Here is a 21,544-nt window from a genome sequence, read left to right as displayed (position 1 = left end):
GCTGATGCTTTGAGGTTGTTTTTCTGCAAATGGTGGCACTGTGTAATGCATATGTGTCTCATAAAGCTGCTACCATGATAGGAGTGAAGCGACTATTGGATCTTTGTGACTGAACCCTGAATAAACAATTTATACATTCAGAAAGTTGATGGCTGCTGGAAGATGCTTCCTCAGTTTTCTCTGCAGGTGCCTTTGAGTATGACAATTATTAAAATTATTAAAGTAAAAGAGGGGTTTAAAATACTTTGGATGGATGCAATTAAAGGACAGAAGTTGATTCTCTGGGTGGAAGAGGGAAAAACCTATGCGATATTTTGCAACAGGAGAACTGGTTTAGCTGCAGGTCTGTTCACCGATAAAGGAAGCAAGCTAATCTAAAAATAATACTTTTTTAAAAAAATGTGGTCTACAGTAGAAGGATCCTGGGCAGCTTTAGGCCAAAGAATTTTCCAGGCTGGTGTTGAAACTCAGGCAGGTGAATACACTTTTCATCTGGCATTGCATCTTATACGTCTACATATAATATTCTTAAACCTACGGCAAGGTCAGCAGATGTTACACCCACTGCATTTGAAGATCTAAATTGTATATAGCAGGCCATCTACATAGCTGGAGCTCTTGGATATCAAGAAAACTGTGGTATTTTTAAGACAGCACTTGCTAATGAGAACTTATAACAATTGGATTTCAGAATTCCAGATAGAAAGATGAATCCAGCAACATGTTAGCACTGTTTTCTGTTTGAATGCTAATCCTAGTAGGGATATTTTCCCAAATTTAGGCCACTAAGAGAAAGGACTAAATTTGCCTTCAGCAAATTTTGTTCTTTCATGAATTTGCTGATGTCAGCAGAAAGTTGGGCAGGCGTGTACTGGGACCAAATTTTCTTTAAGAGGTTCTTAAGGAATCGGCACACCCTAAATCCTTGGCTGTTCTAGAAGGCATCCAAATGGCTTCTGAGGAGGGTCAAAGTTGTAAGCAAAGAAAATCTACAAGGTAGTGTGTATGCAGTACTTACATTATATCCATTGTAAGCCTTGTTATAATATTTAGAGGTTGCTTGATGGCACTTACAGCAGTGAGTTCTGAGCAGCTTTAGGAATCAAAACCATGTGTTTTCTGAAGATAGATTCCTAAAATATACCTTGTTAGATTTCAGGATAAGAAAAATCTGTATGATGATGCAGCCTGATTTTCTGTATTACCAGGGCCACAAAATTTCATCAAGGCGCTCCTGCATTAAATGCAGCTATGTTTGATTGAGCCAGCTAAAGAATATGAAGAGAAATCGGGGCAGACAATTTGTTATTTTCTCCCTTCATAGAGTTCAAAAAATAGGTTTTGCAAAAACCAATTGTGCCTCCCTCAATTATTGCATTACCTCTAACACAGAGGCTGCTGTAGTCAAGCCTTTTAATGAACAAATTTTGTAGAATTTAGGGCCTCTGAAGTGCAAAGCCACAACAGAGTGTGGCTCTTAATGTGCCATATGAGCATTATGTTGCTTGCTTTTTCTGTCAAAGCTGGCATGTATCAGTGCAATAAAAGAAAAACTATTTCATTCAAAATTAAATGGCGACATCCAATTAAAGAAAAGACTCAAGTCTGAAACCGTAAAATCTATTGAAAGTTTCTTTCTGTTTTAGAGGAAATGTACCAATTGCTAATGGAAGAGTTACTCTAAACGATTGGCTACTAGTTAACTATTATGTGTTCTAGCAGGATCTGTAGTTGGATTTTTTTTGTCATTCCTCCTCCTCAGAAGATTTGGAGAAAAGAACAGAAAACTATTGAAAAGATTTTCTTAGTCTTTTATCTTTTGAATCAGTGTCATACTAACAAAAAGATGTTTTGAAGTCTTTAACCATTAATTGACTAACTGGTTTTCTTTAGACATAAAACTTGTCAAGGCCTTGATTGTTGTGAATCCATGGTGATAGATTCTGGCTGACTGCCTAAGTACAAGGTCTGTGAACACTAGGATAACACTTTCTGAAACAATTTGGGCTTATCCCCCATAATGTCATTTAAACAAACTTAATTGACTAAAACTTTCATTTTTGTGCATTCTGTATGAGGTACTATTTGAGAGAAGAGGCCTTTAGGGAACAGACCCTAAATGACAAAATCTGACCTCTACCTAGCCTTGGATTTCTCAATTCTTGTTTGTTTACACAAAATAAGCCAATATTAACTGCATTAAAAATTCACTATAAGCAGAAAGCCTGTTATATACTCTCATTTTCCTTTAGTGAATAACCTTTAGAATGGGTCCAAACTGAGACTCTATGAGTAGCATAAAATTCACACACTTCTGCAGTGAGACTAATCATGTTCAAATAATTGTCCATACATGTCAGTCAGTAAGCTTGTTCTATATGAAAGGAAGAAAAAGTTTCAGACTGAAATTTAAGACTTGACTTTTTTTGTGGCAGTGAAACTTTACTGAAGAGATGCCCCTGCAATGATTTTCTTAAATTTAGAGTTCTGGACATACTCAGAATTACACATCCATCTCTACAGAATAGCAATTTGCATTTTCCACTTCTCTTTCATTGGTAAAATGACTTGGGTTTGAGTGGAAGTAGTATGTCAGATTTAAATAATATACAAGAGTGATAAAACTGTACTCTAACACTTTTTCCAGGGAAACATGACAACTCTGGAATGACTGTTTCATCTCTAGGAAGTCTTCAAACATCAGAAGGTAAAAGTTCTTACACCTAATGAGTTTTGAATGGCCCACATGACATGAGTTGGTGATAGTACTCTACTATGTAGCTGTCAGTGCCCTCAGGGCTCTAATAAGTCTCAATGGCCTTCACCACCTTCACCCAGGGTCTCCCCCAACGCCTGCACACAGGCCCTGGAGCTCCCTCAGTCCCTGCCTGAGCTACGCCATAGGAGTGCCAGTCTCCAGCCTGGCCATGGGCCTCAGTAATCCTAACTGAGCCTGACCCATGGGCTGATGGTCTTGGCCTCACTTTGTCACCATGGACCTGTTCAGAGATCATGACCTCTGTTACACTTACTGGGTCTGATCCTGACCTGCAGATAGACTGCCAGCTTGACCATGAACCTGCCTTATCACCACAAGCTTGTCTAATGGTCTGAACTCTTGGTTCAACAACAGCTACTATCTGTGGTCCTGCCCAGCTTCCTCACTGGGACAGCCAGGACCCTGCCCTGGTGACTGTGGCATTGCCCTTGGGTCCCCATTCCCTGCTGGAGCAGCTGCCCTTGCTGCTTCCTGACAGTACCACAAAAGGTCTTATCTTTCAAAAAAAATATCACAGATAGGACTTATAGACCAGTCCTTACTCTGCTGTAGTCAAGGGGTGACTTCCAGTGATGTTGGCGATCTTTTTGTTTGGGAATCTCACCAAGAAGCCCATCCAGTGAAGGAAGCTCCTCTTAGCAGTGTACTTGTTTCATTTCTGTCTCACAGTTCTTTTCCTAGAATAACCACACAGCTTTAACATAAACATCCCATTTTCTTTTGGTCTTTCTTTCAAAAATTATCCCAAGAAAAGAGAAGTTTAGCCTAAGCAGCTTTGTAATGAGTTAAAAATCACATGGACGAGTTGGGACTTGGGCTTTCATTACAGACAAAGTCTAGCTGCAACCTGGAATAGTGTGGAATAGTCATTTTTGTCTCCTGGATGCACAGGAGTACTGCAACTCTACTGCAAACCTAAGTGCCAAGCAGCCACTACACTGCTCAAAGGGTGCCGATCAATGTGCCAGTTACTTCTCCTAAGAGAATGCAAGTATGATTAGTAGTTATTGTTAGCATGGAAATATTTCAGATATAAGGGGTTTTATTATATTTTGTTTTGAACTGACCTAGGTTTTGCTGACCAAAACAGAAAAAAACCAAATCTCAATCTTATTTGAAAACAGTTTTTAATGGAAAAATGTTGTTCCAGTTTTCAATTCATGGAACACATATTCAGAACTAAATTTTTTCTTTAAAAGTTTCATGTATAGTTGTATTTATTTTTATATATATAGAAAATCACATTTTTGCTATGCAGAATTTGGTTGTCTTAACTCCTGTGTTTAACTAACTACTTTGGTGTTAAAAGGCAAACATTAGTAATGTGGAAGTTACGTTTGTGAAGCGATATATCCACAAACTGAGAATGTTTTTAACATGTCTGAAGTAGTAACTTTGAGACTATGCCAGCTTTCTTAAGTCCATTATCTCCATCAATAGCACTTGTATATGTGATACCTAAAAGGTATTATTTAATTATTATGCAGGTCTTGTTTGACTGCAAAGGCACTGAGTACCATTCAACATGAAGGCATGGTATTCTTAGGCTAACTCTTTTATTTATCTGGACAAGATGAGACTTTCTGAATAACAGTGTGTCTTGCAATTGTTTTACAGAATCAAGTCTACTGAGAGTATACAGCAGAAAGCTTCACTACGCAGTTGCGGAACAGTAAAAGAGGGTGTCTTTGAAGGAAAAATGGTGCTGCCAATGATGCTGCTAGGATGCTGAAGTGTACAGTGATTTTTATGTTATTTTGATGTGCTGCATCTGTACAGCTGAAAATTAGATGCAGAGTGAAAATTACTAGTGACAAAAGGCTCAAGGCCCAGTACCAACAAGAAGAAAGCATCTGCCACCACTGAAAAAAAAGGATGCGTAATCCTTTTGGGGCTGTGTGCCCCATCTCCACAGTGAGTGGTAACCTGTGTGAAGGAATAATGAAGGAATAGAGTGTGTTGTTGTAGCATACTGTTTATTTACTGTTGGTTTTTTCTAACATTATAAAATAGTTTGAACATTATGAAAGTTTTCTGATATAACTTCATGACCCTTCCTTTTTCTCCAAGTACTTATACCTTAACATATTTTACAGTTAAACCAATTTATTAACAATAAAAAAGTATTGAGATACCAAATACTGTATGAAAACTGTTACAAGAATCCCTTCTGCCAGTAGTAAATAACAAAACTGAAAAGGTATGTGTTAAATGAACATTAACAGTGAGGCAACACAGTCTCACTGCTAGTGGTAGTGGAGAGCTGAGTGGTTGCACGGGAAACAGTGAGAACCAGGAATAGTTGTTCGCTGCACAAGTTCATGTGACTTGTTCCTCATCTGTCAGTTACTGCACAGCTGTGAGCATGAAGGGTACAGGTACCCATATATGTTAAAGCAGGGTTCAGCAATTTAAATTAGTGGGACAGTAGGGTAATCCTCCAGCTGCCATTAGTTCTGCTCTGTCATCTCTGGCTCGGCATCAGAGAGCAAAGGGGCCACAGCTTTATCCCTGTTTTCGCACTTCTCACTCTCTTTTACACTTTTAAGTTCCTCATTGAATGAGAGGTGCTGGTTCAATCTGCACTACAAGTCTTTATGCATTTCTTACCATAGGTCATCCAAGAAAAATTTCGCTGTTGGTTCCTCGTCTGCTCTCCAATAATCTGGGTGTTTGTCTCAGACCTATCTAAGGTAGAAAGTCCTACCAAAGCAAGAAAAGAACAAGTATTTTTTGTCATTGGAAAGACAGAAAAAAGGCCTTTCCTTCTACACTAAGCAGCTTGCAAGGCCAAAAGTTGATAATTTTACATAATTAATATGTCTTTATTTAATCTCTGATCATTCACTTGTTCAAAAGCTGTTTCAGGCCAGTTTATTAACTCACAGACAGACCAGTAATTATTGTATATTTAAGACACCTAAAACCAAAAAACTGTCAGGCCTGACTATTTCACAAGGGGATCAGACTAAAAGGCTGACACATTACCACTTTTTCAGATTAGCAAAGCCTTGGATGCAGGCTTTCCTCCATCATTCCTAAAATGATGCTAATCCCTAGACCTAAGGTTTTGCAATTCTATAGCTGGACAGCACCTATGCTAAAAGGATTTTCCATTGCTGCTGTCTGTTTAGCAGATTAGTTGTAGGAGGGAACACTACAGAACAGGCCATGCTTGACCTGCACAGAATCTCCAGATGTCTTGAGTTTTTCCTGTTTAGAAAACTCTCAAGCATTAACAATTAGCAGTGGAGAAACATTAAAAATATGTCTATGACTAACCACAATATCTTCATTCTTGCCTTCTGAAAAGGGAAAGACAGGTGCTCTAAAATGGTTGTGACTAAGGAACTCCTTAATTTAATCTTTAATTTAATCCACTGTAACACAGCATAGACTGTGCCATAAAGCTAGCACTAGTAAAACTATATTTAATAGTATAGCAGTAAAACAAAGTTATACAGTGAAAGTTGTCCTGAGTTTGAGTAAGTGGTGGGGGTTTTTGGTAGCAGGGGAGGGGGCTACAGCAGTGGCCCCCTGTGAGAAGCTTCTCGAAGCTCCCCCAGCTTCACATTGGACCCACCTTTGCACTAAGGCTCGGCCAATTAGCCGCGCCTCTGCGGTGGAGTTGGGAGAGTTGGGAGAAGTTGCGAGGAGAACATCTGTGTGAACACTGAGGTCAGTTGAAGAATGGAGGAGGAAGGAGGAGAGGTGCACCGGAACCAACACTCCCCTGTACCCCATGGTGAGACGGGAGGTCTACGGTGGAGCAGATGCTGATTTGTGGCCTGTGGGGGGCCACACGCTGGGACAGGTGACTGCACCAAAAGAAGGCCAGGACCCTGTGGGAAGAAGCCCCCACTGTTGTAGTTAAGCGCTGGGAGGATTGCAACATGAGGGAATGACCCACACACCTGTGGGTGTGACTCGTCAGAGCTGGTTTGTGGAGGACTGTCCCCTGTGAGAGGACCGCGCTGGAGCAGGGGAGGAATGCTCGAAGTCGTGCCCCCCTGCACCTCAGGTGGAAGAAGCGGCAGGACTGACCACACCCCTCATTCCCTGCCCCCCATGCCACGGAGAGGGAGGATGTAGAGATATCAGGAGCATAACTGAGCCCAGGAAGAAAGAGGGATAGGGGAAGATGGTAATGCTTCTCATGGTCCTACTCTGTCTGTTAAGTGTTGTTGTTAGTGTCTGTATTAAATTTATGTTCTTTTTTTTCTTCTCCTAACAAATCTGTCTTTTGCCCATGACTGTGATGGATGGATCATCCCTCTCTGTCCTTATCTCGATTCCCAAGCCTTTTGCTTTATTTTCTCCTTCCCAACACTGTGGGGGGGGAAGGGGAGAGTGAGTGGCTGCGTGGTGCTCAGATGTCCTCTGAGCAAAAACCACGACAAAACTTCATAAAGAAGTATGTATGTATGTATGCATGTCTCCTGTAATACCAGCTTTGATTTTTTTTCCTTTTTTTTAGTAATCAATTCAAGAAATAATTAGCTGAATTTAAAAACATTTACCTTGCTTTGAAACCATCTGGACCCGCTTTAACTTGGTGGGCTAGAGGTTATGATGGAAGAGTGGTGCTGAGGAAGTAGCATGCATTCTCCCCTCATGAAGTTACGGCATTTCACAGTGTGATACACCATAAACAATGACTCTGTGAGCCACAATCTGGAAAATCCCCCAATGTATAGAGCAATTGGTTTAGAACAATAGTAAAGATGACAACTTCTCACCAACTAAAGCTCTTTGTGGCTTCTTCTCTACCTCTTGCCTGAGCAGACCCTTGGTATTGGGTCCCAGACCTTCCCATTTGCTCAATAGTGAGTCTCCTATGACTTTCTCTTGTTCCCATTTCTCCCTCTGCAACCTATTATTCCCTAATTCTGCCTTGGATCGTTCCTTTTATGTCCTAAAACTCACACTGTGCTGTTAAAGACTTTGCTTGTGAGACTACAATCTCTGTGCTGATTGAGGGGTGAAGAAGGAGAAGTCAGGACATTCTTAGTCATTTCAACAGAGGAAGGAAATAGATAATTTTTAGAACTGCTTTGGTCTCTTTATTATGCAGGATTTGATGCTGAAATATTTAGTTCTCTCAAGCCAAGGGCTAATCACTGTTTCTTGCACAAGCTTTCATACAGAGCACAATTGTGGATGTCCCTCCCAAAATGACACTTTCTGCTCTATTCACACCAGAAGGCAACCAGAACTTGCGTGTGATTCTCCATCTTCCTAGCAGTTCAGAGAGATATCTGACCAGAGACTGCTGAGGCACAGACAGCTGGAAGACACAGTATCTTATACAGAGAAGGAATGTGGGAATAAGTAAGCAGAAGGGCCAGAATTCCTCACCCTAGGGAACTGTGGAACTGACACTGGAAGACTGTCGAGTCAGTATGTCCCCAGAATGAGAGGACATGAGTTTAAGCCACAAATAAATCCAGATTGCAGAGGCTTGAGCTCAGGTAAGAGTCTGGATTACATGAAATTTGTAAAGAAAGTACAGGAAATCTACAGTGATTTCATTTATTTAAAATCTGTTCTCAATCAAACTAAGACAAATTTGTTTCAACAGAAAAAAAAAAAATCCTTGAAGGGATTCCCAGAAGTTTGAATGAAGAGGTTTTTAAAAATTCAAGTTTAAGACATTGCTGTACTTGAAAATTATTTCAGGCTGAGGCAGGGTGTGAATTTAATAGCAACAACCCTACAAAAATATTCTACATATAGAAGCTGATCACATAACATGATTACCTTATTGTAGTTTGTATTCTAGAACAAGCATGTTGGCACAAGAAATTATTCAGTAAGAATGCTGCTTTTATTCTTGAATAATTCCATGTGCAGTCAAGCCTTTAGTCAAATCAGCACAACTTTATATGTAGATAAATTGTCAGTCTATCCCTGCTTGCATTTACAGGAAATCTGTATCTGTTACTAAATGCAGATGACAGATCTGAAAACATCATGTTTGTTTGCAGAATAAGCATAGCTCCTACAAGCCCCCACCCTTATTAACCTACTATTTCTTGTGCCCTTTGGAGGTTTTATGAACTGCATATCCTTCATATTTTGTGTTCAATGTCATTAGCAAACCAATAAGTACTATGAAGAGAAGGAAAACTTTTCCCTTGTTTGCTGAATAGCCAAAAGGGAGAATATTTGAGTGTGACAATGCTCCATCTACTTTATATAGAAGTCCAGGAGAACAAAGCAAAGTTGCTTTTCTTTTGGAGAAAAAAAAAAAACAAAAAACACCACTTTGTTCTAGTTCAGTAAAAAACCCTAACATGTTAGACCTTTTAACCATAAAGGCTTTCCTTTCTTCACATGGTCTAAGTATTTGTGTTTGTCACCTGTGTTTGCCTAGTTCTGTCATGAGTGCTGTCTCAAAGCCTTAATAAAACATTAATGTCCAAGCCCCAGAACTTCCACTGTTACATTTCTATCATTTATCTCTGTTACTGATTTTGGCTGTGGTTACTTTTCAGAAAAGTGAAATAGCAAGCTATACATTTCAAGGAAGACACAAGATTTATGACATACAACTGGGACCTGCTGCTAGTGATTTAAAATATCAGTAGGAACTCTTAACATGTAGTTAAAATTGTTCATTTTCTACTTTGTGTACTCTAATACAGGGTTTAACAATTCAAGTACAGACTGGGTGGCCTTATTAGCATCTTTCTCTGAATAAAAAAGTGTATCTTTTAATTCAATTGCACCTAAAAGTTGCCACCACCAAATGGCTACTTTCTAGTCCATAAGAAATTATGTGGTGCTGGCTGTTCAGGCATGTTTAACATGAACTTGCCCCAGCTGTATTCTCAGCAGAGAGCAACTCCTGAAGAGCCCATGAAGATTGATCTGCTTTTTATTCTACTACAATTACATCTCCAGTCCTGGTGCTTCCCCCAGCAGACTGGCACAAAGAGGTCAGTACTGTTATCACATTTACAGTTCACGTGCTGTGGGCAGGAGTCTGCATCCCTGTTTAATGTCACAGCAGACTATAGATACCAGGCATTACACAGACGTTCGGTGATAACATTTTTCAGAAATGCGCAAGCCCAAGACCAATTGGTTTTCTTGTCGGGGAGGTCATTCTAGATTTCCAAAATAGGATCCGTGAACAAGATAATTCCTCCATTTCAGATATGTTTTTGTTCTTTAAATATGTAATATCAGCCATACCAATTATTGGCTATTCTGATCTATGGTGCAATAAAATAAAGACATATTTAGCAATGATGCAACTCATATTTGTGTTGCTCCGCTGACACAAGCTCAGTATTAATTTCAGAGAGCATCAGCTTCACAGTATTCAAGATAAAAACTGCCTGGGAAAAGAGTAATTACTAAGGTCTGGATGTCTCTCATTTGTGTATGTGGGATACTCAACATGAGTACAATCCAAAGCACCCTTCCTTCATCCTAATAAACACAGGGCTCCTCAGCTGGCTGGAGTCAGAGAACCAGACAGCATGTGGGATGTTTAGACATAGAGTTTTCCTCAGGGCTCTCATGTTAGCAGCACCTTAATCACTACACAGAATGCCCGCTCCCACATGCATTGCCTGTAAAAGCAAAGCTGAAACAACTCCTGCAGCCCCACGTGTCGTCAGAGGCGGCCTGTGTGGGGCTGACAGGCACTGCTGGTGGCTGGGGCCCAGTGGAGCCGGCCAGGCTTTCTGTCCCAGGGCCTGCAGCCCTGTGCCCCGCGGAGGTGCACCCCCCACCAACCCCCCAGGGAGTTCTAGAAGGTTCCCCAGCACCTCCCCTCAGGAGGAGCCACACCACTGCCTCAGCTCCTCGGCACTGAGCACCCAAAGGTACTTGTGGAGTCAGCCATGGCTTTTGTAGAGGGGGAGGATTTGTGTGTCCTTTCCAGTTACTTGTGAGGGGAAACCCAGCCTGAGGTGTAAAATGCCTGGGTGCAGCCAGGTGACTTTACAGTCACCTCACAGAAATCTGCTGGGCCACCAGCGTCTACCCAGAGTGGGATGCTGAGTAACATTAATTAGGCAAATCAAGAGAAACTGTGTGATTCAACCTGCTCACCTGGGAAAAATCAACCTTTGTTACACTGGGCTCCTCTTTAAAAAGGAACAAAGGAGTGCTAGTAACCTTTGGTGCAGGTACACCAGCATTTGTCTGGAAAGATGGAAGTGGAAGCTATTTTCTGTTACCAAAGAATGGATAGTAAGGAGCAGGTGCTGAGCTGCAGCCAGGTTGGTGTGGGCCTGGCTCTGTGCTCTCCCTGCAACCTTGGCCATGGGCTGCATGGCCCTGTGGGGAGCCATGCGCAAGAGCAGCGGGAAGCATCTGTGAGAACTGCAAGCAGGTCAGTGACTAAGCAGAAATTAGATTACTTTTTTTCCTCTGAGGATTTTTTTGTTGTCATGTTAACTTATTTCAGACCTTTTTAAAGTATGTATCAAGAAAAATCCTTTCACGAATCATCACCTACTTAAGTCTATTTTGGTTCGAATATTATTCCTTTTGCTGTTGGAAGTAAACTTTCTTTATAAAGAGCAATTTTCCTTTAAAACAGAGAATTTTATGTTTGATATCAAAGTAGCTTTTAGGCTGTTTGCTAATTATGTATCTTGCAGTATGGTGTTTCATTTTAAGGAGGAGTTATTTTTGGCAGTATTGGGTTTTTTTCAAAAATATAACAATTGATTTTTTTGACTTAATCATAGAATTGCAGAATGGTTTGGGTTAGAAGGGACCTTAAATATCATTTCGTTCCACCCCCCCTGCTATGGACAGGGACACCTTCCACTAGGCCAGGTTGCTCAAAGCCCCATCCAGCCTGGCCTTGAACACTGCCAGGGAGGGGGCAGCCACAACTGCTCTGGGCAACCTGTGCCAGTGTCTCACCACCCTCACAGTAAAGAATTTCTTCCTTGCATCTAATCCAAATCCACCATCTTCCAGTTTAAAACTATTACCCCTCATCCTATCACTAGACTCCCTGATAAAGAGTCCCTCCCCATCTTTCCTGTGGGCCCCCTTTAAGTACTGGAAGGCTGCTATAAGGGCTCCCTGGAGCCTTCTCTTCTCCAGGCTGAACAACCCCAACTCTCTCAGCCTGTCCTCATAAGGGAGGTGCTCCAGCCCCCTGATCATCTCTGTGGGCCTCCTCTAGACCTGTTTGAGCAGGTCTATGTCCTTCTTAGATTGGGGGCCCCACAGCTGGGGTCTCATGGGAGCCTGTGGTCCATCCATCAAATCCATGTCTTTGCAATTTGGAGACAAGGATGTCATGCATGACAGTGTCAAAAGCTTTGAACAAGTCCAGGTAGATTATGTCAGTTGAGATGTTATGGATTTTGCTAATAACTCATTTTCCACAGGAAAAAGCAATAGTTTCTAGGATGGTTTTCCTCTTCAGAAGGGAGTTCTGTAGCATTTTTTAATGTGTAATGTGCTTGGCTCTGTTTTGTGACATTTCCAATTGTTAAAAAGCAAACTGGGATTTCTTAAGTGTTAGAAGGAAAAATACATAGTTTTTAGACTATTGTTTACCTAGCTGTTAGTATCACACAGTTCCTTCTATGACAAAAATGTTAATTAATCATTTAACCATGGTAGATTTAGTCCTATCTACCAACTCCTATTGCAAGGCTTTAGAACAGGAAGGCACTTGCTGGGCTACTGAGTCCTCCCCTCCCTATTGCTGCTGTGATGTCAGGTAATTCTTTTTTTAAGTGTGTTGTACTCCATCTTAACAACAGTTGTGTGGTTTATTCCTGCTATTCCCAGAGGATGGCTGCTACAGAACCTGATTGCTTTACAGCATTGCTGGTGAGCCATTTGCCATTGGCACAGACTTGGGATAGAGTCAAAAACAATGAGCTACCAACATACACTTAGGAAAAAAACCAAACAACAACCAAACCACAAAACAAACAACAACAACAAAAACCTGTACCAGCTATCAGAAAGGTTTAGCACCAGTGCTCTGTTGGTTAAGAACCATCTTCTAATTTCAAACTTAGTTTATTCATGGCAAGCTAAAGTCCATTTGGTCTTGTGCCAAAATTCTCTTTTAAATTGAATAGCCCTTCTTTCTTTTTCCTCTCAGTTTTTTAACTAACACAGACAGCAATCCTATCCTCTCTCAGCTTTTGTTATTGTAGACTAAACAAATCAATCTTGTTTAACCTAATTTCATAAAATAGGCTTTCTGTTGCCCTGATCTTCCTAGTAGTCCTTCTCTACCTGCTATAGTTCCAGTTAATCTCTCGAATGCAGGTGACTAGACTGTACGCAGTATTTCAGGTGAGCTCTTCCCAGTGCTTTACACAATGCTATTACTTTTCTCTGTTGGAGGTTACACCAGCTGCCTTATCCTGGTGATCCACAGTCATCGTATTTTAGCAGACCTAAAGCATTTCTTATGTTGAGAAATTACAACAACGATGCTTTTTTAGCCTAGAATGCTAGGATTTTTTTTTAATCAGAGAAAGTTATTTAGTGTGTTGTGATCTATTTTGATTAATCCCAGACTATATCTGCTAAATTTTGTTCTGTGCCTTGTTACTTTTAACTTGTCATTGCAAAGGTTTGGCTAATACTGGAGTCAGAATGATGAACATATCAATCTCAGGCATCCTATTTCCCTTCTTAAAATAGTCTTTGTTCATTTTATGCCATTTTTTTGTTTTGGTTAAGTTTGGTAGAAAGTCCTTGCTACTGTTCTGGTCTCATATTCTAGATTTCTGAGTTGGAGTGGGGATTAAGTAGACTCCTAGAGTTTAGAGCTATACCAGATTTTATTTTTTTTTTCTACTTCACCTGGTTTCCATTCTCTAACATCATTCCTATTAGCTATTTCCCTTTTACACCATTCTCAGTATTGCCCTTTTTTAAATTAATGCAACATATCAACTTGAGGTTGGGAACATCCTTAATCTCTACTGCATTCCTTTCTTCCTTTCATTTTATTTCTGTAACTGAAAAAAAGCCTTTATTTTAATATCCTTTGCAAAGCTGAACACAGCTCTTTTGGCAATTCTTACTTCACCCCTATTTTTCTCAGATAAGGACTGATTAGCAGACAAAAACTTTTTTTCCCATATGTTATTTCTGTTTCTTTTTTCATGTACATGTAATGTAACACATTACTTGAGGTGATGGTGTATCCAGTTAGGCCTCGAGTACCTTCTTCTGGGTTTCTTTTTTCTTTTTCCTGTGTTTGGAATATAGATCTTGACCATTTTAAAATTCTTGACATGAAGTATTTGTAAGACTTTGCTCCCTACCCAATCTATTTAGCTCCTCAGTCCAGCTGACATGACTACACCAGAGTTTGCCCTTCTGAAACTGAAACCTTTAGAGACCTACTTCATTTGTTCTCCTGTTTAACTTAAATCAGTTTTGTCTCACTTGATCCAGAGCTGACTTCTACAACTGGCTTATTTCTAATATTCTCATTACTTACTAGTAATAGAACATAAAGCATCTTAGCATCTCTGATTTTTCTGATGAGGATTCGATTAAGTGCATTGTACATTGCATCCAAAAATAACTGGCTGTTACTGCTACAGATAATATTTGTTGTCCATTCTGTCCCTAGTTTTATAGTTATAAACAAATGCCCTTAGCCACTACTCCAGGAAAAAAATACCAGTGTCACACTGCACACCATGGACCCTGACTTAGGGAATTGTCAGAATCTAAGGTAATGTTTCCCATGCTTTCCTATACTGTAGTGAACTCTGCTAAGAGTACCACCAGAGTTAAGCTGATTTTTTTTTAAGAGACTTGAGCACCTGTAGTTCAACTCCTCTGAAAATCAATTTCTTAGCCTATAAAATGGATTAGTCTCTAGCCAATCTTTAACTTACTTTTGAGTAGGTATGCATATGTAGCCCACTGTTCACTGTGCTATGCCTCCCACTCTGTGTCTGCATCTGGCCAACAGCGGATATGAGTATGCTACAGCTGCTTGCTAGGGTATTTAACTCAAGGTGTAAAGGTTTGTGATTTAGCCCTGGAGGTCCCAGGTAATGAGCAAGATGACGATTATTACACTTCCAGAATTGTATGTACTCTGATTCCTAAGGACAGCTTGTGATGGGGGTGTGTGGAGAGCATATTTTCCTTTTATGTGTTCTAAAGCTCAAAACACATTTTTTTCCAGAATTAAACTATTACAAAATACATCAAAAGAGACTTCACAGAAATATGCCTGTCCTCATTTTAATGTCTGCAACAAAAAGACTGGGATAATGTTGCACAAATGAGTTTAACATTTAATAGATGATGAAATAACATAGTTATGCAATAATTGTTTTCAAGATGGAGATGCAAAACTCACTACCTCATTCTGCTAGTACTCAAGTTAGTGTGTAAACTAGTCTGTGAATCTATGCGTACAAAAACTGAGCTAAATTACTGAGCAATAAAACTAAACTGTTGCGTTTGCTTCATCCAAGATGATTAGCTATCAGAACAGATGTAAATATTTTCAGAGGTGCTCTGCATAAAAAATGTTCTTTTACATGTAGAACTTTTAATTTTCCTTTATTTTCTTATTAATTTAAAGGAATTTTTAAAGGTTTTTTTAGTTAAATTTAAAATTATTATTTCATTATTTTCTTGCAGAAAGACTTGGACTAGTCTTTTCTCTGTAAATAATATATACAAGTTTTAAAATGCTCACATCTCACCCATCACTGAAACAGCAATTTCTTGAGTAAAACATGAGATGACTGATCAGACAGATGTGCTGATTAAACTCACCATGCTCTTATTACCTTGAGAGGCAACAGCTCAAAGTTGACTGTCTGTGATACAAGGGCCAAAACCTCCTCTGTTCCATTTTGCATAACATCTAAAACTATGTGTGTTTAATGTTTTCTTTTCTACCTTTACCACTGATCTATCTTGCACGGTCTCTTCAGATACTGTCATCTGAACCTTCTCATCACAGACAGAAAACCAAAATTCCCACAGTTTGCTCCAAGCCCCTTCCCAAATTGTAATGAATTGTTCAACTGTGTTGCACTTATTTAGATCTTATTTATATGGAATTAGAATTGGTTTTTTTTTTTTTTGTCCCAGGAGATATCCCACCTTCCTTAGGATTGTTAGAATACTTCCGCTCACTTCAGGCTGACTAGAATTTCACATTAGAGTGTGAACTTAGGGTGTGTGCAAGTTTTAATAGCTTAAAAGTATAAATGTAAATTGAGACAATCCCATTAACCAGCAAACACAATTAACCATGTGGAACACTATGTTTATACAAGTTGAAGTGTTTTAGTTAGAATAAACATTTTCTCCCTTACAGAGTTAGATTTTTTTCGTAACCTGTGACCTGGTATATATGTGGCTGCGATGATTCACAAGTACCTTCTCTAATAGGGATAAACTATGCTGGTATCATCTATCAGTAGTGGTAGAGTTTACTAGTATTTTCACTTACTTTGATAATATCAACATGTATGAAATTGTGCCATTCTAACTCAGTCACTTTACAAATAGGTATGTTAAAATAGTATAAAAAGTGTTGAATGTTCACTGAGGAGGTAAGACCTGCTATAACACTTTTCCAACTTATTTAACTCTAGAACAAGATTGTGGCACTTCGAGTAACCAGTTTTCTCAGAGAATTTGCCAGTACCTGATTCATAGATACATCAGCAACCACTTGTTTCTCAACCAAATGATACAGTAAAACTAGAAAAATTAGCTGCTCCATCTGGTCTAAATTCCTTTCCCAATTTTTTATAAACCTATTGATGTATGTAGGAGATCTGCTTTTGATCAAGCGTAACATTTTAGCCGAACTCTGTAAAGTCAGCTTGAAGACCATAATTATAAATGTGATCAGCTTTCTTCATAAAATGTTTGACACCTCTACTGGAATGCATTTAGCAGCTGATCCTTCTAAAAAAACTTATTTCTACTCATCTGTTTTATCTGGAATACATTCCCTGGGCCTGCTGGTGCAATATATACTTAAGGAAATTGTAATTTTGAAAAGGGAGGGGAGTTGGAGGGGTGGGGATGTAGGACAAAAAAAAAAAAAAATCTTGTGAATGTTCTCAGACACATGAGCTCAAGTATTTCATGGTGGAAACTGGCTATATGGTTATTATTTTCTTTTAAAAAGTTGAGAAAATGAACTTAATCTTGTGGTAAAAATACATGTAGGGACAAGTAAGATTTTGGCTGGCTTTATTTCAGTCTCCATCTGTGAATTTCTGTGGTAGCCTGTTATAGGCAGGGGTAAGCAACAGTGGGAGTGCATGTGTGTGTGGTTAGAGGGCGTGGTCACCAGTGGCTCCACATACAGTGGCACAAAGTAACAAAAATACAGACCAAAGGGGAGAAACAATTTTTTTCCCTGTATAATTAATGCATGCAGTGGGGAACTTTGCCTTTCTTCTCTACTAAGGCCTTGTCAGGCAAAGCTTGCAGTCACCTAACATGCCAAAGTGGTTTCTACTTTCTTTTAAAAAATGGTGACTCTAAGGTCCCTATTCAGATAGCTGTTTATCTAATAACTCGGTGGCTCCAGATCTGTATTTTTTTTTCTACTGCACCTGAGTAGACTCATCTCCTTTAATCACCATTTAGGGTGGAAAGAGGATGTTGAAAGTGTTACTTTTTTTTGTGTGTGTGTAGAATCTTTAAAGCTTTTTCTCAGGCAAAGAGAGAGTAGGTGGGAATATGATTAGATTATGATTAGATTTGAGCACTGACTCTAGGACCTGAGCTCCAGGCTTTGGCAAACACCATAACCAGTAGATTAAATAGTCTTGTTCCTTCCTCCTCTTTCTTTCTGGCCTTGTGTATTTTTATGCAAAGTGAAATGCCTTCAAAGGGGGCCTGGAGATTTTTCCCACATTAGAATAGCCCAGTGATCAGGAACCCTGATAAGAAGTGAGAATTGCGGGTTTGAAACCTTTCAGATCTGGGAATTGATACGTATTGCATCAGAAATAGTGTGGCCAGCAGGGACAGGGAAGTGATCTTACCCCTGTACTCGGCACTGGTGAGGCTGCACCTCGATGACTGTGTTCAGTTTTGGGCCCCTCACTACAAAAAGGACATTGAATTACTCGAGCATGTCCAGAGAAGGGCAACAAAGCTGGTGAAGGGTCTGGAGCACAGGTGTTATGAGGAGCAACTGAGGGAACTGGTGTTGTTTAGTCTGGAGAAGAGGAGGCTGAGGGGAGACCTCATCGCCCTCTACAGCTACCTGAAAGGAGGTTGCAGAGAGCTGGGGATGAGTCTCTTTAACCAAGTAATAAGCGATAGGACAAGAGGTAATGGCCTCAAGTTGTGCCAGGGAAGGTTTAGACTGGATATTAGGAAGCATTTCTTTCCAGAACGGGTTGTTAGGCGTTGGAATGGGCTGCCCAGGGAGGTGGTGGAGTCCCCATCTCTGGAGGTGTTTAAGAGTTGGGTAGACATAGTGCTGAGGGATATGGTGTAGCTGGGAACAGTCAGTGTTAGGTTAATGGTTGGACTAGGTGATCTTCAAGGTCTCTTCCAACCTAGATGATTCTGTGATTCTGTATTCCTCTGTCTCAAGACAAGTACTTCAAGCATGGAGAAAAAGCGCAGTAGGTGACAGTAGCAGTTGATCTCTTCCTGGTAGGAAAAAATACATCTCCACAAAGAGAGGATTAAGGGCTGTGAATTGTACAAGACAGGAGGCTTTTCCCCCAACTCAGATTGGCTGTGTTTAGAATCTGGGCCTGTGCTTATGAACTTTAGTGAAACTAAACATTATATTGTAGCTGCAGTTTTAGGTCTTGTGACAGCTGAAAGGGTGTTAGGCGTGGGATCACTGCCCATGCACTGAGCATGTGTCCTCGCACCCGGGCTTCTGTTCCAGTCCCAGCTGAACTGACCTATGTAAAGCCATGGCAGTGGACGAACTGCAGAGGCGGCCTTTCCCAAACAGGGTGCTTTGCCTCGAAAAAAGCTGCGTGACAGAACACGGTCCTTCTCCGGACGAGGCCGCAACGGCGAGGCCTTTCCCTGCCTGGCCCCGCCGGCGGGGCCCCGAGGTGACTGCTGCTGGGGCCAGGGCGCGAGGTGCAGCGCTGCCCCGTCGCGCCCCCGCGGGAAAGCAGGCAGGGAGCCGGGGGATGCCGCGGCCTTCCCCTCGGGCCCCGCCTCAGCCGAGAGGCCCAGCGCCCCGCGGGCCGCGCTGAGGCGCCACGGCCGGGGGCTGGGCCGGGCGCGAGGGGGCCCTGCCCGGCCCGGCCCTGCCCGCCCGCAAGGGTTCCACGCGGGTAGGGCGCAGCGCTCGGGCCTTCCTTCCCCCGTCCTTCCCCCGTCCTTCCCCTCCTCCCCCAGTATAAATCCTGACGGCGTTACTAGCAACCGAGGTGTTTACCTTTGCCAAACATCTCAGTGGGTAGCAGCTTCTGTGAGTGAAAAGGCTGGGCAGCCGGGGGTGGGTACAAACGCTGAACCTGTAAAACGAAGGGTAGGTTCATAATTACGGGCATTCTGCTGTCCTAACTCAAACAGTCAGTTCTGCATGTCCTCTGTGATCTACAGTAATTATCCCTATTCATTTTACAAGACTCTTGCGTCACTGAAGTACCTTGAAGTGAATCCGTAGGACACCGCCGGCAGCGAGGACGCTGCCTGGTGAGGTCTGAGGGTAAGGGCTTGCACAGGGCTGTGCGAGGGCTCCCCTCGCCCGCGGGGAGCGCCTGGCCCCGCCGGGGGCGGCGGGGGGTTTTGCTGCCCAGGGCTTGGGCTGCTCAGCCCGGGTGCCTGGGTGAGGCGTGGGACTGAGGAAAGCGCTCTGAACATAAGCTTCGGCTTTTAACACTTTTAAATAATGATCGCAGGGCCAGCGTGACAGGTAAAGGAGCTGGAAATTAGCCGATATTAAGTGAGAAATCATTAATCAGTTTAAAGCTGGTTGGGTCCATCTTTCTTAAGGTGATTGAGGGAAAGGCGAGAAGGATTTGAGGAACCTAGAGCCTATGTACTCACTTCTAAATTGCAGTGAACTTCTAGTTATCCACCGCAAATCCTTTCCTAAAAAGAAGTGCTGTCCATCCAGTAACGTTAAATGACTCGCAATGCGCTGCTTAGTCTGTTTGATCTCGGTTGCCCAGTAGCATTTCATGCCTCCCCCCGTTTAAAAACAAGGGGGAAAACGTGGTGTTTGGATTTAGACTAATTTTTCACCAGCGATAAAGGGGCTGTTTTCTGTAACAGCGTAGATTATTAGAAACTTGTAATTTGCAGTTCGCATTTGCCATCAAGATCCCAGCGGGGGAAAAAGAGACTAGTCTGCAGTAGCTTCAGTAATTCCCGTTCACGGCTTGCATATGACGATGGAAAAAACAACGCTTTCAGAGCAAACTCGCATGAGTTTAATATACAGTGACTTCAGAAACTGCAATAAAATCAATTAATGTTGCAAAAGCTTTGGCCAAAGAGAAAGCGGCGAAAGGATTTATGGAAATGTAATGGATTTACAAGCATTTATTCTGCGACTTGATAAACAGCAATGGGAAGCTGAGATGGTGAAAATAATTAGTCCCGCAGCCTCAGTGAATATGGACAATTTATTATTATAATTTTATCCTTTCAGTGGTTATTCAAATTTATTTTTTAATTTTGTGATCTGAAGCGCAGGGGCATTAATCTAAAGTTTGGTCTCGGCTTCCTCGGGGGCTGGGTTTCTTCTGACATCTTCTCTCTTTGCAAAGCGTGATCTGTCACTTGCCAGGGCTTCTCCACACGGAGAGCTCATTCTTAGCTTTTCTGCATGTATTTTAAGGACTATTATCCTTGGCCTTAGTAAATAACGTTACCTAACAGGGGAAGGAGCGGCTCTTTGCCTCCCTAGGCGCCAGGGTTTTCTCTCCCTTTTGATTTTCAGACGCGTTTTCACGGAAACTTCGAATGAGCCTCAATTGTCAAGAGGCTGCAGGAGCGTGCCCCGGCTCTTGAGCAACGTTAGCACCGAAAACTTTTCTGCTTGCTCTCAGTAGTTTGTGCCCCTATTATTACGGTAGAAAAGAGACATCTACCAGGGAGTAAAGATTACAATTTCCAGAAGTCAGAATTTATTACAGTTAAACTGTGATAAGATCCCATCTGTTATGAACACATGTAGCACCAATTGTTTTTCATACAACTGCAATTTATTTACCCTTCAGAGTGAAGGAGATTACAAGCGTGATTAAAAAAAAAAAAAGGCAACAAAAAACCCAACAAACCAACCCCCAGACCGACCAACACCAGCACGGTTTCTGTTTAGCCCGGCCTATCTATCTGCTGTTATCGGGCTCATCCACTTACACTGCAGTTCTTCCTTCCCTTCGGATTAGAGCCGAGATTCCCGCTGCCCTGAACAGCCGATGTTTATCGGGCTCGGGCCCGGGCCCGGGCCGGGCCTCCGCGCGGTACGGGGGCGGCGGGGCCGAGGCCGAGCCCGGCGCCCTCCGCGCGGAGCGGCCGCTCGCGCCTCCGCCGCCCCGCGCCTCCGCCGGCGGGCCCCGCAGCGCCGCCTGGCGGCCGGGAGCGCCACCCGAACCTCGCGGGGCCACCAAGACAAAGGGAAGAAGCTGCCTCGTTCCTCCCGGGGAGCGGAGCTGCGCGGCACAACGTCCCCGCGTGGGTCTCCACGCAAAGCGTGCCACGCTCTGGCCCGCGCTTCAGGGGAGCAGTAACGTTTATTATTAACTGGAACGAGAACCCGGAACGATGGAGGGGGAGGGGAGGTATTTTTGCGTTGCCATTGGTCGTAGTAGT

General features: G+C 41.9%; 2 long non-coding RNA genes across 4 annotated transcripts in view; one reads left to right on the top strand and one right to left on the bottom strand.

The window, feature by feature from the left end:
• LOC141945855 (uncharacterized) overlaps positions 1-4,918 on the top strand; it is a 60,020-nt gene extending 55,102 nt beyond the window's left edge. The window contains exons 2-3 of the long non-coding RNA XR_012629646.1: positions 2,648-2,707; positions 4,397-4,918. This is a non-coding gene — a long non-coding RNA (uncharacterized LOC141945855). The remainder of the gene's footprint in view (positions 1-2,647; positions 2,708-4,396) is intronic.
• Positions 1-21,180, bottom strand: part of LOC141945854 (uncharacterized) — a 156,858-nt gene extending 135,678 nt beyond the window's left edge. For all 3 annotated transcript variants that reach the window (XR_012629643.1, XR_012629645.1, XR_012629644.1), the window contains exons 1-2: positions 21,092-21,180; positions 19,158-19,236 (exon numbers count right to left, since the gene is read on the bottom strand). This is a non-coding gene — a long non-coding RNA (uncharacterized LOC141945854). The remainder of the gene's footprint in view (positions 1-19,157; positions 19,237-21,091) is intronic.
• Between the last annotated feature and the right edge of the window lie 364 nt (positions 21,181-21,544).

The sequence above is a fragment of the Strix uralensis genome, chromosome 7 (genome assembly GCF_047716275.1).
Source record: "Strix uralensis isolate ZFMK-TIS-50842 chromosome 7, bStrUra1, whole genome shotgun sequence".
Classification (NCBI taxonomy): domain Eukaryota; kingdom Metazoa; phylum Chordata; class Aves; order Strigiformes; family Strigidae; genus Strix; species Strix uralensis.
This window is presented reverse-complemented; position numbering and strand designations above follow the sequence as displayed.